At 42.0% G+C, this 14,144-nt stretch overlaps 1 pseudogene; it reads right to left on the bottom strand.

Annotated features, from left to right (window-relative positions):
- Positions 1-205: 205 nt before the first annotated feature.
- On the bottom strand, positions 206-375 carry LOC124089635 (U2 spliceosomal RNA; annotated as a pseudogene).
- Between the last annotated feature and the right edge of the window lie 13,769 nt (positions 376-14,144).

Genomic DNA, 14,144 nt, shown 5'->3' with positions numbered 1-14,144 from the left:
TGACAACAGAATGCATTACAATTCATATTACACATATAGAGCACAATTTTTCATATCTCTGGTTGTACACAAAGTAGAGTCACATCCTTTGTGTCTTCATACATGTACTTAGGGTAATGATGACCATTGCATTCCACCGTCTTTCCGACCCTTATTCTCCCTCCCTTCGCCTCTCTCCCTTTTTCCCCTTTGCCCTATCTAGAGTTCATTTAATCCTCCCCCCACATGCAGCATATTATGGATCAGCATCCTTAAATCAGTTCCTATTTCATTTCACTGCTTCAAAAATCCATTTACTATATTGTCCTTCGATAGAGGACATATCAGATATTACAGATACTACACTTGATCTTAGCCAAAAGGCCAAGAAGCAATATATCTTACAATTCTTATTCTGAATTAATATTTATTATACACAAGGAAATCAAACAACTTAACAGCAAAAAATCCAAACTGACTTTAAAATTGCCTAAATGGACATTGCTCAAAGGAAGATATTAAAATGGTCAACAGAGGGTGAGAGTGAGGGAGAGGGAAAAGGGGGCCAAATTCATCCTTTTATAGGAAATCCACTCCTCCTGCCCAAGTCCAGCGTGGGAGGTTGAGTCTGACTTCCTCTGCATGGAGTGACCTGACTGCGAAACACATCTAAGATAAAGAAGCTGCGAAGAAACCACATGATACGGAAGAAATTTTGAAAAGCGAGGTGCAGGACAGCTCTACAACCTTAGCTGCCAAGCTTCCACACTGGAAAGAGACAGAGATGGGGAGCCTACATTTGATTTATTTATTCAAGGGAACTTCAAAGGATTTCTACAGAATGTTCTTCCCCAAATAAAGGAGGAGGTGGACTGTCCAAACCCAATGGGTTATGCCCAATTCTGGAGCTACAAGAGCTGTCACACATTGGTAGAGCAAGGGCAGAGATCTCACACCTTGGACAGTCTACACACAGGAATGTCAGGATCTTTCCCAAGGGGAGACCTAAGTACCCCAGGCTCAGTACCGAGTGAAAGCCCACTCAAGTAGCTTCATGGGTGGTGCACCACACATTCCAGTGATAATGAGCTAGAGGAGTTGAAGATGGGATGGAATTGATTGGGATAGGTTCCAAGAGCTCCCTGAGGTGGTGGGGCATTATACATCTTGACAGGTGCACACACATTCCAAATTTGGCAATGACATTAATTCATTCAGTTCTCATGGCCTTATCACTTATAATTAGGACCCACCTCCCAACTCTGCTGTCCTGGGGATGAAATTTCCAACATACCTCTTTTATGGGACATATGCACACCATAGCAAGGGTTAATGTTCAAAGTATACAAAGAACTGGGCCCTGTGTCCCACACCTGTAATCCCAGTGATTTGGGAGGCTGAGGCAGGAGAATTGCAAATTCAAAGCCACCTTCAGCAACTGAAGCCCTAAGCAATTAGGGTGATCCTGTCTCCAAATTAAAAAAAAAAGGCAGGGGGAGGGGCCGGGAGGATGTAGCTCTGTGGTGAAGTGCCTGCCTCTGGGTTCAATCTCCAGTACCAAAACAGACAAACAGACAAACAAACAAACAGAAACCCCAAATTTACAAAGAACTCATTCAACTGAATAGCAAAACCAAAAGCAAGCAAAAAAATCTTTAAAAAAAGAGCAGAAGGGGCTGGGGCTGTAGCTCAGTGAGTGCTTGCCTCGCAGGTGTGAGGCCCTGGGTTCAATCCTAAGCACCACATAAAAATAAATAATAAAGGTATTGTGTCCATCTTCAACTGATATATAATTTATATATAACTAACTAACTAAATATATATATATATATATATATATATATATATATATATTTAGGTGGGGCCTAATTATAAGTGATTAGGCCATGAGAACTGAATGAATTAATGTCATTGCCAAATTGGAATGTATATATATATATATATATATATATATATATAGAGAGAGAGAGAGAGAGAGAGAGAGAGAGAGAGCGAGCAAAAGAACTTATAGACATTTCTTCAAAAAACACATGACTGGCCAACATATATACAGAAAGGTGCCAAACATGTCAATGCATGTCAAAACCACAATAAGAGGTTATCTCACATTTGTTGAGATTGCTACTTTTAAACAAGAGAGAGAAAGAGAACAAGCACTGGATGTGTAGAAAGGAAACCCATGTACACTGGGAATGTATATTGGTACAGCTTTTATGGAAAGTAGTGCAAAGCTTCAAGAAATTAAAAATAGAACTACTGTGTGATCCAATAATCCCACTCCTGGTTAAATATTCAAAGGAATTAAAAGAAAGATTTTTTTTTTTTTTGCTTTGTGAGGGATTGAACTCAGTGGTGCTTAACCACAGAGCCACATTCCCAACTCATTTTTAAATTTTTAAAATTTTGAAACAGGGTCTCCCTAAATTGCTTAGGGCCTTACTAAATTGCAGAGGCTGGCTTTGAACTTGTGTTCTTACTGACTCAGCCTCCTGAGCTGCTATGATTACAGGTGTGTGGGCCTAGCTAAAGAAGGACCTTGAAGAGGTATTTGCATTTCCATGATCATTGCAACTTTAATCACAAAACTCAATATATGGAAACAGTCTAAGGGTGCATTAACAGATGAATGGATAAGGAAATTGTGGTATCTATATACAAGAGGAATACTATTTGGTTTCAAAGAAGGACATCTTATCATTTGCAAAAACATACTGGATAGCATTATATTAAGTAGACCTGATAGAAAAAGTCAAGTACTGTATTATCTCACTTACATGTGTGTCTTAGTCTGTGCTGCTATAATAAAATACTGAGATGAGATAATTTATAAAGAACCACAATTTATTTCTTAGAGTTCTCCCTGACGTGGTAAGGCATTACATATCTTGATGGTTTGGTGATCGTCTTAGTCAAAAATTTTCACTGTTGTGACTAAAAGACTTGACAAAAACAATTTTGAAGGAGGAAAAGTTTATTTAGGGGCTCACAATTGCACAGGTCTCAGTCCACAGACAGCCAACTCTGTTTTTCTGTGCCCGAGATGTGGCAGAACATCTTGGCAGAAGAGTGTGGCAGAGGAAAGCAACTTAGGGCATTGCACCAGGAAGGAGGGGGGAGGGCTCTGCTCAACAAGGACAAAATATATATTATATACCCCAAAGGCATGCCCCCAGTGACCCACCTCCTCCAGCCACATCTTGCCTTCAGTTACCACCCAGTTAATCCCTATTGGGGGATTAATGCACTGATTAGGTTAAGATTCTTGTAACCCTTGCTTTTTTAAAATTTTATTTTATTTTTTTAAACATTTTTTAGTTGCTGATGGACATTTATTGTATTTATTTATAAGTGGTGCTGAGAATCAAACCCAGTGCCTTACACATGCTAGGCAAGCGCTTTTCCACTAAGCTACAACCCCACCCACCTCTAAACTTTCTTGCATTGTCTCACATATGAGCTTTTGTGGGACACCTAATATAGAAACCATAACAGTAACTTTTTTTGGGGGGGTACCAGGGATTGAACTCAGGAGCACTTGACCACTGAACTACACCCCCAGCCCTATTTTGTAGTCTATTTAGAGACAGGGTCTCACTGAGTTGCTTAGTGCTTCACTTTTGCTGAGTCTGGCTTTGAATCCTCCTGTCTCAGCCTCCTGAGCCACTGGGATTATAGGCATGTGCCACCGTGCCTAGCAACAGTGACTTTTAAAAAGTAGGAATGTTAAGGTGTTTCTCTGGATCTCACAGAAGTTGACAGAGACCTGGATCTTTTTTTTTTTTTTTTTTTGAGGTTTCAGGTATATTAAGATACTTATAGCAAAATAGGCTATGATTATGGTGAAAAAAGGAATAGTGTTGTCTGTGGGGCTAGAGGGGTTAAGATGGGATGGAATTGATTGGGATGGGTCCCAAGAGCTCCCTGACGTGATAAGGCATTACATATCTTGACAGGTGCACACACTCATAGAAGGGTATGCTTGGGAGTGAAGCATGCCTGTATGTGTGTTTATGGACGTGTGTGTGTGTGTCTGTGTTTTACTCCCAAGTCCCCATAAACACATTTGGCTAATGATGTGCATGATGAAGTGTTTAGGGATTAAGAATATGACATTGGCAAGTTAGTTTGAAATGCGTCAAATAAAAATACACACACACACACACACACAAACACAAGGGTTGCAGATGTAGCTCAGTAGTAGAGTACTTGCCCAGAATGTGCAAGGTCCTGGGTTGAATCCCCAGTACTGTAAGAACAAAACAAAACAAAACCACAATAAATTGATAGGTGGGCAGCAGCATAGACTTGTGATAAGGTAAGTGTCACAAAATTTTAATTATAGAGTGTGCATGGTAGTGTTACTGCTGTTGACCGGTGACGAGTCCTTGCTTCCCCAATGTTGAAGAATAACACCAGAGAAGCATGACGAGGCAAGTTCAGAGTGGAAAATTAGAAGTTTATTAAAGGACAGCAGAAAAGACTTCTCCCTGAGGAAGAAGGGGACCCAAGAGGTGGAATCTGTTGAAGGGCGAATGTGTTCCCCTTTTTATAGTTTTTGGTGATGGAATGTAGGTGGGAAGGGTTGGGACACAGGTGGGCCAAAGAAGTAATCTGGGCACTTCCTAGTCAAGTTTGCTGTTCATTAACATTTCTTTGGGATGGGCTGTCCTCAAATCTGTTGGGGGCTGTTTCCTGGGCTTCATTAATATTCCAAGAGTTGCTCAACTTTTCCGGAAATTCATTCTCAACATGGCCTCCATTTTAGATTTCACTCGATATTAGACCTAACTACACTGACTACCTAGTTTTAAATCTGGCTTCAGTAGCTCCATGGGAATTCCCTGTAAATCAACTTTTCTATATATTTGAAGACTTAAATGTTAAAATTTTGGGGAAAAATAGGTTACCAAAAAATTACAGTTTAGTTTAGTTTGTTTTTAACAATTGCCTCTTATATGCCAAAACAGTGCAATGAAGTTGTGCCATCTACAAGGTGACTGTTTATTGAAAATATTATAGTGTCAAATGTGTGGTGGTCCACTTGTAGGACAAAAATTTAACATTGTATGGAATACTTTTTAATTTTTTAAATTCTGACAGTGTAACTCAGAGTTACACTATATTTTGTACAAACTGAGATTTTTATACAAACTCTCCAAAGTCTGTGAAAAACCAGCCTCTACCTCAGAGCAAAGCCTGTCCAAGGAAGGGACATCACCTTTGTCCTTGGAAAGACCCACAGAGCACTCCTAGGCACATTCCCACCCTGCTAAGTGGTTTAGCACATTCCCACCCTACAAATAACAGGAGAGATATGCTGTGCTAGGTGTCCCTGACTCAGTCAGGCTAGGTGGGGATCCATAGCAACCCCCTAGTAGCCACCAATCAGCATGAGACAGGGAAATACCTGGGATGCCAGATGACCCTCCCAGTAGTTTATGGTGGTTGATGACGTGTTGGGAAACCATGTAGTTCAGCATGAACACCCCTCTTGGCTTAAACCAATCAGTTCAAATGAATCCCCCTTTTGTAGTAACCAATCACCCCTACCCAACTGGTTCCCGCCAGTGAATGTGCTAATCATGTTAAATTTAGAGTTGTTATTTGATTTTCCTGCGGTGTGTGATGATTTGCTAAGAGATGCTATGATGTATGTGGGGGTCCCTGCCTTCTCCAAAGAATGTATAAAACTGCTGCAAACCCTGGGCTCGGGACCTCTTAGCATCACCAGTTGCTGTGTGCGCACGGAGGACCGAGCTAGCTCGCAATAAACACCTCTTTGCTGCTTACATCGATCTTGGTCTCTGGTGGTCTTTTGGGGGTCCCAGAATTCGAGCATAACATCTGAATTTGTTGAATCCCGAAATAACATGACACTTGTCCTCCCATAAACTCTGATGGTGACAGTCATTATAAATGGGCTCCCCACCGCATTTTGCAGAGGAAAAGCAATAACATAGCCCTGTCTGTACACATGGGGACCCTCACTGGCCTTTTTGCCCACTCAAAGGCCATTCATGTCTTTACTGTGCCTGCAAATAACAAATCTTTAACATTTACTAAGCAGGAGGTGACAGGTCCTTCCCATCTCTTTCTATTCATGGTTTCAAATTAATAATTTGTTGCTTGAAAAATGAGCCAATCTGTCTCTTGGAGGGAAAGAACCATGAGCCAAGCCAATTAGCATCTTGGTTCTGGCTGCCTTGGGAGTTTAATTTAGTCACACGGCCCATTTAAGTTCTCCCAATATTGTTGTCTCCTGAAGAAGAAAGTCATGATTGTTAACTGAGGGGAAGCCCCTGGGGACCCATATGCTGAAGATGCTCTGCAGGCTGTAGGCTGGTGCAGGGCCCTGGGGCGGGGCGACCTTTGTTAAGCCCACATGCCTGCTCTATTCTTCTGCTAGGACTTAGCATCTGGCTCTAGGGAGCAAAGGCTTTAACCACCCGTGGAGGGAGTGGCTGCTGCCTCCAAATAGTAACACACTTGAACAGGTCTTTTGTCTGCATAGAAGACATTGCAACTGCCCATTACCAGTTGGCCTTCACACAAAGGGGGGTGGCTATGGGGTGGGGCTGTCTGTCTGTGCAGCATATTGTTGAGGGGTAGTGAATCTGCAGACTGGCCATTTGTAAGTTGCCCCTTTCATGGGACACATGCAGAGAATGGATGCAATACTGGGGAAGACAGGAGCTGAGGGAGGGAGCAGGGACTAAACCAGACAATTTAATTAGGGAGATTTGAGGAACCATAAAATCAAAATATTGGAGGGGGGGAACTTGAGGAATGATATAGGGCTTTTCTCAGGAACTGCCCAAGCTTGAAGATGTGTGGAATTTTCTTTTAAAGAAATTCCAAGGCCTCCTGCATTTAACAACTGTTGCTAGGAGAAAATTCTTTGAATCATTTTTATTAAAAAATCTGCTTCTCCTTTCTCAAGTGGCCATCAAGAACAGCTGGTGTTGCATCTAAGAGGTCTAAGAGGTTTCAGAGATTTGAAAAGTGGTTACTAATGATGACCATGACAATAGCATCTACTACTGAAAACTTATCATAGCCTGGCCTTGTCCGGTCTGCCTAGCTCCATCTCATTATATCCTTCTCACAACTGCCAGTAATAATATCATTCATATTTTTGAGATGAGATAATTGAGTTTAGGGTTAAGTAACCAGCCCATGGATAGAGGGATTCAAGTCCAGGGTGGCCTTGTTATGCTCGAATTCAGGACCCCCAAAAGACCACCAGAGACCAAGATCGATGTAAGCAGCAAAGAGGTGTTTATTGCGAGCTAGCTCGGTCCTCCGTGCGCACACAGCAACTGGTGACGCTAAGAGGTCCCGAGCCCAGGGTTTGCAGCAGTTTTATACATTCTTTGGAGAAGGCAGGGACCCCCACATACATCATAGCATCTCTTAGCAAATCATCACACACCGCAGGAAAATCAAATAACAACTCTAAAAAATGATTAGCACATTCACTGGCGGGAACCAGTTGGGTAGGGGTGATTGGTTACTACAAGAGGGGGATTTATTTGAACTGATTGGTTTAAGCCTAGAGGGGTGTTCATGCTGAACTACGTGGTTTCCCAACACCATAAACTACTGGGAGGGTCATCTGGCATCCCAGGTATTTCCCTGTCTCATGCTGATTGGTGGCTGCTAGGGGGTTGCTATGGATCTCCACCTAGCCTGACTGAGTCAGGGACACCTGGCGCAGCAGATCTCATTTGTAGATAAATAATTTAGCAGGGTGGGAATGTGCCTAGGAGTGCTCTGTGGGTCTTTTCAAGGACAAAAGTGATGTCCCTTCCTTGGACAGGCTTTGCTCTGAGGTAGAGGCTGGTTTTTCAGCCTGTCCCCAAACTTATGCTGCATACTCTCCTCCTCTCCCATTTACAACTAACCTCAGCTGCTACCTTTTTTTTTCTTTCTCTGTAGGCTTTGGCTTTTCACTCCTCTGATCCTTAACGTCCCAATCATTCCTCTCAGGCCTCTGGCAGATAGCGAGACAGCACCCACACTGTGGGAGGGCTAGGCAGAGTTGCTGTTGACTTCAGACTTTGCTTTAGTATACCAACATTTACTGCACCTGGTATGGGAATGGCACACCTGGGTGTCTGATGAGCAGAGTGCCATGAACCAGTAGCCAGTGGGAGCTGGGAAGAGTCCTTCAGAAAGCCAGCAGAGCATGGTTGGGAATGAGATATCCTGGAATCATTTTGAGAGCCAAACAGGTGATGGAGGAGGCTTTCACTGTGAAATTTGGCCTTGGATGTATCTTGTCAAAACTAGTGAAATGGAATAGGAGAGTGCTAGGAAGAACCGATAAGGATCAAGGTTAAGACAACAGGCAGAGGTGGCAAGAGAGGCCTAACGGTAGGTTCTAAGGCAGCTCTATCAGGGTAGATGGAACTGCTAGGCTGATGCGAAGAGCCAATGGGATGTGCTCAAGGTGGTGTGTAAGGAAGGGACACCCTGCCCTGGAACTCAGAGCCAGCTATCTAGGATGTTCCAGAAATATTATCACCCTTAGATAAAGGTGAGGGCAAATCCGGACATGATACTTAAGCTCCCTGTCCACTGATCATGGCCCTACAGTAGATTGGCACTATCAGAAGTGGGTGGACTTTTAGGAAGTAGGGCCTACCATCCCTTAAAGGGGATGGTAGGATTCCAGTTTCTTGCTCTTGTTTGCTTCCTAGCCATTAGGGGAATAGTTTTGCTTTGCCATGTGCTTCCATAAGAAGTGCTGTCTCGCCACAGCAGGACCAACCGACTGATCATGGACTGCAATCTCCAAAACTGTGAGCCCAAACAAACCTTATCTCTATATAGGTTGACATATCTCCGGCATTTATTACAGTAATGGAAAGCAAACATAGAATTTACATGTATTGGGTACTATAAGTAATCCAAAGATGACTTGAAATATATGGGACATATTTATACATTATACATGATACACAAATATTATGCCACGTTATATAAGGGACTTGAGTGTCTGTGGGTTTTGATATCCACAGGTGTTTCTATAACGAACCTCTTGTGTATATAGAGGGACAATTGTGGTGGTTTTGAAAAATAACCCCAGGAAGCACCGGCAGAGGCAGGGGAAGTGAGACAGGGAGGAGAAAGTGCTGAGATGGTGTGTTTATGGCCAGGTTACCATGTGGGCAGTGGGGTCTCAAGGCTGCTGGGGACCTCCAGGAGTGTAGGCAGACTGCCTCAGCATCATTTCAACTTGCTGGTAGGGAAGGTGATGTTTTTACCTACTAACAATATTTTGCTTTTTTTTTTTTTGGTATCAGGGATTGAACCCAGGGTATTTAACCACTGAGCAACATGCCCAACCCCTTTTTGTATTTTATTTAGAGACAGGGTCTCACTGAATTGCTTAGGGCCTCATTAAGTTGCTTGAGGCTGGCTTTGAACTTGCCATCCTCCTGCCTCAGCCTCCCAAGCCACTGGGATTATAGCTGTGTACCACTGTGCCTGGTCACTAATGATAGTTGATTGAGATGTTAACCCTTTGGCCTTTCTGCCTGCACTCACATGGGGTTGATCGGACCCTGGGCAGAGAAGAGCCCCACAGATCTGTTCCAGTATGTGATGTGGCCCACCTGCCTGTAGTTTTCACCACCTCAGTAAATCCATTCAAATTATTAATCCGTCAAATGGATTAATCCACTGATCAGGTCTGAGTTCTCATGATCCAATCATTTACCTCCAAATATTCCTGCATTACCAAACACATGAGCTTTTTAGGAACATTCAGACCATAACAGTATTAGTCAGCTTTCCATCCCTGTGACAAAATATCAGGGATAATCAACTTAAAAAGATCAGATTCATTTTGGCTCAGTTTCAGAGGTTTCAGTCCACAGTTGCTTGGCCCCCTTGCTGTTTGGGTCTGTGGAGAGGCAGAACATTATGGCAGGGAGTGTGTGCTGGAGCCAAGCTGCTTACCTTGTGGTGGCTGGGAAGTGAGAAAAAGCCCTTCAATGACCCTACTCCTATACCAAGCTACCCAGCACTATTAATGGGGACCAAGTCCTCAACATATGACCTTTTCAGGGACATTTAAGATCTAAATAACATCACTTTTATTTTTTAAAGTTCTGAAGCTGTCTGGGAACAGCTGGTAGACTGGTGGTTTTGTGTCTGTGACTGTGCAGACATAGTGATGGTTTTGTCATTCTGGTACTTGACATCCAAGGATGGCTGTAGTTCTCTTGGTGTTGTGAAATGTTCAATATCAAACCAAAATGAATGTCATTGAATTCCTGTGTACATACACGGTCGATGCACTTCCGGTTGGAGGGAGCGCCTGTGAATACAGACGGCAGTAGGGTACTGCAATTTCAGCAGTGTTTACAGATCACTATTCTAAAGCTTGTGCCTATGTGGAAAGGGAATTTTAGTGCCCACAGGTCTGCTCCAGTGTGTGATGTGGCTCTTTCCTCCTGGCACCTGTTCAGCTTGGCTCATCACCTCCTCAGGCAATCCCCTCTTGGCTCATCTCCTTGAGCAGATGTCAGACTCTGCTGGCTGGAGGCTCCCCACCAGTTTGGGTTGGGTGTAAAGACTCCTTTGTGGCCTCCTCCACCCCTTCTCATGGCTGATGCCTAGGCCCACTCATACATCCTGCATAGATGCACCCTGTGGTGCTCATCGAGGCTAGTCTGGGAAAGCACATACTAGGTGCTATAGACTGAATTCCTCAGGGGTTGTCTCTGCCTTTGTGTTGTCCTCCCAAATGGCCCAGGGCATACAAGGGAGGGACTGGGTGAAGAGGAAAGATAATTCAAAGGGCACTCTGAGGCCACATGAAGTGCAATTCAGGATCTGTCCCAATGGTGCCAGGGAAGCTGGTTTCTTCTTCATGGGCTTCCTTCCTTCATTGGTGAGGAGCCCCTGGAGCTTCCTGTCTTCCTAGGCCAAGTTGAGAATGCCCCCAGGGCACTAGAAAACCCTTGGGCAGAGAATCAGGCTCTTTGGGGGCATTGGAATGCTGTCCTCTTAGGGGTGGACCAAAACAATATGATATTAGTTATAGTGTGACAAATCAGTTATATGTAAGGGGTTAATGGTTATTGTAGCAGTTGTCCTCTCATACAGAGATTGAGCCATTTGGTCCCACAGCAGCCCCACCTGGTACAGTGGAGAGGCAGGTGAGGCTGGGTGAGGGGCAATGGAGGTGTATCGCATCCCAGTAGCCAGGCTAGTGCAGCTGCACTCCATGTTGGATTTGATGCTGTCTATATATAAAGCTAGATAGCAAGCTGCTCAAAGAGACTTGTTGGAACCTTAGTTTCTTTGTAAACTGGAGATTCAAGACTACTTTATAACACTTTTGAGAGGCAGTGCACAAAAATTCCAGGCATGCATACAGTGTTGTCACTGTGATTTTTACTATGGTTTGGCAGCCTATGTCCTATGTGCCCTTTATGTGCTGTGGACTTCTGGTCTCAGAGCAGAGCTTCACAGTCCCACCTAATCAGTTACAAAGCTTAGGCCCTACATTTCATAGGATGAGCCCCAGACTGCATCCCTCTGACATTTCCTGATGTCAAGGAACATCTCAGGAAAGATGCCATATGTTTTGCCCCAGAATCACATGCCCTGATGGGTCAGCTGTTCTGTGACAGGTTCTTTAGCAGAGATGGAAAAATATACTCAAAATTTTGCAGACTAATAGCAGTTTGTCTGGGACCTTTTCTTTTTTAAATTATTTTTTTTTAGTTGTCCATAAACCTTTATTTTTTTATTTATTAATATGTGGTGCTGAGAATTGAATCCAGAACCTCACACATGCTAGGCAAGTGCTCTAACACTGAGCTACACAACCCCAGTCCCTTTCTTTTTTTAACTTAAAAGCTATTTTGCTGGATATGAAATCTTTGGCTCATGTTGTGAGTGTAACTCAGCATTTCCTACTGTGTGTGAGGGTCTAGGTTCCATTCCCAGTACCATAGGGGGAAAAAGTCTTTGATCCACATTTTCTTTCCTTGCAACTTAAATTATGACTTAATTTCCTTGTTAATTAACACTAGTGTTAATCAGACTTTTTTGTTCCTTTAATTTTGTGTCTTTTCACATTCTTTTCTCCCAAGATGACCAAAGGAATTATTTATTTGATTTAAAGTTTGGTAGTTTTATTAGGATATATCTTAGTACTGGTCATTCTGGGTTGATAATCTTAGATACACACTGTGCTCTGTCAATATGTAGTTTCAAATCTTTTCTTTCTATATTTCAGAGAGGTTTTCGGCAATTTTGTTTCTTCAGTTTTCTTTCTTCAAGTATTCTTATTATTCATCTGCTAAATCTTTTGTTTGCTTAAAAAAAATCCTTTTTGTCTGCTGTGGTTTAGAAAGTGTTCTCACAAATGCCCTTTAGACAATTGGTCTCGCTCTTAGTGTTATTGGGAGGTGGTAGTACCTTTAGGGGTCTAGTCAGAGAGAAGTTAGGTCATTGGAGGCATGCTCCTGATGGGAACACTGATGACCCTTCCATCTTCTGTCTCTCCTTGCTTCCTGGCCACCTTAAGGTGAACAGGTTTGTTCTACCATGCACTCTCCACCATGATGTGCTGCCTCTCCACATGCCCAAAAGGGTCAAATGACCATGGACTGATGAAACTTATGAAATTTTGAGCCACAATAAACTTTTTTTGTTTAAAGTTGATTATCTAAGGTATTTTGTCACAGTGATGAATAGCTAACACAATGTTCTGAGGTTGAAAAAAATTTCCTCCTATTTCTCTTGAGGCATGAACTGTTGTATTTTTTTGCTCTTATGTTCCTTGTAGTTTAGCCTTCATTTCTCAGAGTTTCTTTCATTATGATTTTTTTCCTGAGCCAACTCTTTTCTGGTTTTCTCCAATTTCCCTTGATTTTTCTCTTCTCACTCCAAAGAGATATAGAAATCAATGCAGGGTTTGGCCATGGTGATTGTCCCTAGTTTCTTGTGTTTGATGGCCTCAGGAGGGAACTTGATTATCTAGTTTTGTTGAAATTTGTCCATGTGTTTTGGTTTTTCTATCTACTTGTGATGTTATTTTTGTATAACAAAACCCATGTCTTCTCTGAATTTCTGTAAATCTTATTGAGTTGCTGATATTAGGAACATTCCTGAAATCTTCTATATGGATGCTTTCAGATACAATAAGATCTAATGGTTGCAGATACAAGAAGAGATTGTGAGTCACAAGAAGTATTCATCCTCAACTCAACTCCCTCCCAGTGCAACTCAACATCAGTTGCAGTGATCTCAAATGGCTGTGGTTACTTAACTGTTGCATATTTCACAAAAACATGACTGTGAACACATTGCAAGACCTTGGAAAGGACAGATGTCTACCATTTTGGTAAAGATTTAGTAAACCAGATTGTATCCATAAAATGAAATAGTATGCAGCTGTGGAAAATAATCTTTTTAATTAAAAAAATCTTTTTAAAATAATAAATGTTTTGGTTTTTTTTAATGTGCACTGGGGAGAACTAGAAAACATAGATAATTTAAAAACCAGAAAGTAAGAAAATAACAACATTCCCACTACCCAGAAGTTACCACTTATACCTTAGCATATATCTTTCCAGATTTTTAAAATATTTTAATGATAGTTAAAATGGCAGGCAAATAAAGCCAGGTGGGAAAAAACAGTACAACAAATTGTACCTACACTATGACAGTGAGTTGTAAAATTATGTATGTATTAAGAAGCTCAAAATGCAATATATTAAATATTAACAGGGCTTATTTACGGATCAAAGACTTATGAGTGATTGTTATTTTCTTATTTCCTGTATTCTCCACAATAGGCACAGAGACTTTAATAATCAGAAAAAAGTGAATCACTTTAGAAAGTAATTATATTTATTTCAAAAGTGAGATGCAATTGTGAGTGCATGTGAAATCGGATAAACAGCTTATTTTGTGTCTGATGATTATGTGGCTGCATTCTGTTGTTTTGGGTTCTCCCCTCCTTGAAAAAAAAAATCAAATCAGATTGTGATTTTACTCCCTGACATTAACACGTGGCATTACAGGAGCATGGTCCACGTCACGTGGTCAATTCATTGGCATGAGGATTATGTCATTGGGGGAATAAATGTGAAATTCTCAAGGTACTTTGCTCTAGTAATCAGGACTTTATTTCTCTC

This window comes from Marmota monax, unplaced genomic scaffold (genome assembly GCF_021218885.2).
Source record: "Marmota monax isolate L192 unplaced genomic scaffold, Marmota_monax_Labrador192_F-V1.1 WCK01_AAM20220418_F8-fsc00005, whole genome shotgun sequence".
Taxonomy (NCBI): Eukaryota; Metazoa; Chordata; class Mammalia; order Rodentia; family Sciuridae; genus Marmota; species Marmota monax.
The sequence above is the reverse complement of the archived record's forward strand: the minus strand, read 5'-3'. Positions and strand labels throughout refer to the sequence as shown.